The 4,211-nt window shown below is 41.9% G+C and overlaps 1 pseudogene; it reads right to left on the bottom strand.

Annotated features, from left to right (window-relative positions):
• Positions 1–2,172: 2,172 nt before the first annotated feature.
• Positions 2,173–3,844, bottom strand: LOC141490006 (centrosomal protein of 78 kDa pseudogene; annotated as a pseudogene).
• Between the last annotated feature and the right edge of the window lie 367 nt (positions 3,845–4,211).

Genomic DNA, 4,211 nt, shown 5'->3' with positions numbered 1-4,211 from the left:
TATGTTATTTGGACTCTAAACTACTACCTTCCTAATTACAATCCTGAACCAAGCTGCCATTGCCTTCATGCAAATCTGTTATTTTCATTCCCCAACTAATATTTTCCTTTTTCATCTTTGTATTTGCAACAAGAATCAGTACACTTGGGATACCTCCCTTTTCTTATCCAACATCAACTCTGCAACTTTCTGAATTACATTTTAAAACTTATCTTTTCCAAGGTACTCCTTTCAAGAGTCTCTTAGCATGCAGTCATACTATTCACTCTAATATGATTGCACTACTTGTACAATGTCTTTGACTTCAAATTCATTCTTACTTTAAGGTATTCAAATAATGCTGAATTTCTAATACGTATATGGCATTGTGCTAAATCATCATAGGGAATACAAAAATGATTGTGGCCTAGTCCTTGCTCTCAAAGAGCTAACATTCTAACAGAAGATAGAATAGGCATGGAAATAACGTGATACAATGCAAGATAGCATATACTAAGTGACGTTTGAATGATCCAAATTAAATTCTAAGTACCCTAAGAGAAAGATTTCTTTCAGTTAAATTGAGCATAGGATCCTAGACATAAACCTGGAAGAGACCACAAGGGTCATCTTGCCCATCCCCGCTCATTTTAGAGATGAGAAAAATGGAATCCAAGGAGATTAAATGATGTGTCTGAAGGTACGTGGTATGTTTCAGAGGCAGAATTTGAATTCAGATCTTTTGATTTTACAATTGGTGTCTTTCCACTTCATTTTGGATTAACAGCACTAATTAGTATTTATATAATGCCTGTTTTTTGCCAGGAACTGGGAAATGAATTTGTTTTTAGCTATGAGTTTATTAATACAAGTAAAAAGAGTTAGAAATGTCCAATAAGAATTTAGGAATGTTTTATAGAGCTGTCATCTACATAGAGATAATGATGTTTAGAAGTTTAGGACTGAATGGAATTGCCAATTCTAACAGCTGGCTAGAAAAAATACAAAGACTGTGATGGGCAAAGGTTGCATTTAGCATTTGACCCTAAAAGAGTTAACAAAGTCAAGTCATGACTCACTTTAAAAGTGAATTTCATTTTTATAAAATCATAGTTGGCATTGAAGGCCCTGGAATCAATATAGACTTTGGAGTCAAGAAGGGCTAGATTCAAATCTAGCTTCTGCTATTTAATTGCTATGAGATTGAACAAATTGTGTGATTTCTCTGGGCCCCCATTTTCACATCTGTAAAATGAAGGAGGTGGACCTGATTGAGATTCCTTCCAGGTCTGAATCTATAAACCTCTGACTCCTTATTTGCTGATAAATTTATAGAAGTCAGTTTCAAGGTTCATCAAATCAAAGGTTCATCCCCTTTTCATTCTATACTCTGTTAATCTCTGATAACTTTTCTCTTCAAATGACACACCGTACTACTGGGGAGCACTGTGTGGTATTAAATGTTATGCATAGCTAGGTACCTAATGGTGGATTTAAAGCTGTTGCAGCAAGCAGTCCAAGTTCTTTAATTTTCCTGATTATAACTACATTTGCATAATGTATGAATTCAAACATTATTGCTGTTAAATAATGCATAAATATTCTCCCATGCCGAAATATGTCTATTTCCTCTTCATGAAGTTTGTGGAGTGTATCATCCCGTTGTTGTTCTACTTTAAAATGTACTTAGAGATCCACATGCATAAAGACTATGACTGAGGGGAAATATCATAGCTGGGAAAAGGGAGGTACTCAGAACTGAAAATGAAGGATGCATTATTAAACGGGCCTGGTTGCCCCCTCTTTGGGGTGCATACCATTCAGATGCTTATCATTTCAAAAATGGCAAATTCTTATTGGATCACCTGATAATCACTAGGGATTTACATATTAAATAAGACTTTCCTGTTAGACCTTAGGAGAAAAAAATAATAAATCAAAAAAGGATAGGAGGGGTGGCTAGGTGGTGCAGTGGATAGAGCACCGGCCTGAGTTCAAATCCAGCCTCAGACACTTAATAATTACCTAGCTGTGTGGCCTTGGGCAAGCCACTTAACCCCACTGACTTGCAAAAACATTAGAAAAAAGGATAGGGACTCAAGTCATCTATTGGGGGGACTTCCTTGCAAACTAGTAAATATTATCTAAATTATGAGAGGTAAATATAATTGGGATGAATTTTCACTTCAGCAATACAGATTTGAATATTCCATTTAATGTAGTTTCAATGATTCTCATAAGGGCCCCATAGATCTTCTTTTGTTTTTACAAAATATGTGTTTAAGGCAAGATGTGAGTGTCTATTTTGAACCAGGCTATCTCCTTTCCCTCCTTCAAATGGATGTCTTGCCCTTTAATTTTTCTTTCACTTGAAAAGTTGACATAACTTGACATTTCATTCAACAAGGTATATCTTTGTTTTTGATCTGGGGCAAACCCCTATACCTCTTTGCCCGTTCTGCTGTACGCCAAGGTACACCTGGTGGTGGATCAGGGGAATAAAATTCTTTGGCTGGGATGTATCTTCTTCCAGTCAATATGGTTTTTTTGGTTGGTACGCTGATTCGAATAGTAGCTTTTCCTTTTCGACCGCTTCCCAGAATTAAAGTTTTTCTTTTCTGTTTACTTCGGAAAAAGTCCTTTAAAGAGGAAGAGCTTAACCACTTAAATTCTGATTTGGTAGTCTTTTCGTTAAGGTTAAGTTTATCAATAATTGCCCTTATCAAAGAGTGATCAACGAGTGGGTTTTTTCTTATATCCAGAATCACCAGTGTGGCGTTGGATTCTAGACTATCTAATAAAGCTCTGGCACCCCCACTGCTGATTCCACACAACTGGAGGTCAAGGGCTCTCAGCCATAAATTGTCACAGATGGAGTCTGCAAAAGCGTGGGCCCCTTGATCGCCTACAAGGGGGTTGGAATTGAAGGTGACTCTCTTCAAGCCACCCAAGCCCTCCAGATCAGCATTTCTGCTGTGGAGATTGGCGTTCCAAACTTCCTCGTGTCTTTTCGAGGCCTGGTATTTTAACACGTTGGCCATGTGCTTTGCTCCCCGCCAAGTCAGATTGCATGCGGTGAAGTTTACAGTCTTCAGGTTTGTCACGCTTCTTATATTTTGACAGAGAATTTCTAAACCTACATCTCCAATTGGACAAAACGCCAGAGAGAGGTGGATCAGGGATGCTGATTTATTCAATCCTTTGGTTAAGAAGGCAATATCTCGCCCTCTCAGGAGGATTCCCTGAAACTCGAGGTTGGTCAGAGAAATGGATGTGGTTAAGCAGCCTTTGATAGCCTTACACAACTGGATAGTGACTGCTTTCGTAGTGACCGCAGGGATGCGCCTTCTCGTGTAGGATTTGTGCTTCTCAACCATGGAGTCTTGCAAGGATGGCTGGAAGGTGCTCCTGATTGAGACGGAGGGCAGGGTCTTATTGATTCTCAGGGCGCTCAGCAAAGGCACCCAGTCCAGTAGGCGGAGGCGATCCGCGTTAAAGCTCAGCGTGCCCATCCTCAGGCTGGTCCTCACGGCTGGGAGAGGTACCAAGCCCTGGAGAGCACAGATGTGCTCATATTGGGAAAGGAAATCCGAGGAGCCTTCTTTGCGAGGCTGTGCGGTGTTGGTCATTTCTTGACATCGGTCAGAATCCCCCCGCCCCTGCACAGGCAACTCGACCCCAGGCACATCTATCTCAGGCCTTTCAGTCCCGCGCCGCTGTCGGATTTTCTGCCTCAGATGCCTCCAGCTTCATTGCCCATCCAGCAGCCTTAACGCCCTTCCAGAGAAGGGCTTCTGTTTTGCTCCGGGAGGGGCCTGGTCCCGCCCCGGAATTCTGAGGCCCTGGATACTCTTGTCCTCGCCCTCCTGCTGTTGGCTGAGAGGATGGAATTCTCAGGGGTCCAAACGTTTCCTTCCTTGGGATTCCACGTCCCTTATCTGTCAACTGAGGGGACAGAGGTGATCGGCAGCTCGGGGTAGTGGAGAGAAAAAGGCAGCCATCCGAGCCGGCAAGGAGAGCTCTGTCCAGGAAAGGCTGGTGGACCCTGGGCAAGTCATTAACACCCCCTGCCTTTGCTCACCCCTCGGCCCTAGGCACCTCCATACATCTCTGAGCATTTGTGGATCTCCCCGCAGTGAGCCAAAGGGTTGAGCGAGATCAACTCTAAAGGCTTTTCCATCTCCAAATCTCTACTTAGCAGCCATGATTTGAAAGGATGGTAGATTTAAAGT

Source organism: Macrotis lagotis, chromosome 5, assembly GCF_037893015.1.
Source record: "Macrotis lagotis isolate mMagLag1 chromosome 5, bilby.v1.9.chrom.fasta, whole genome shotgun sequence".
Classification (NCBI taxonomy): domain Eukaryota; kingdom Metazoa; phylum Chordata; class Mammalia; order Peramelemorphia; family Peramelidae; genus Macrotis; species Macrotis lagotis.
This window is presented reverse-complemented; position numbering and strand designations above follow the sequence as displayed.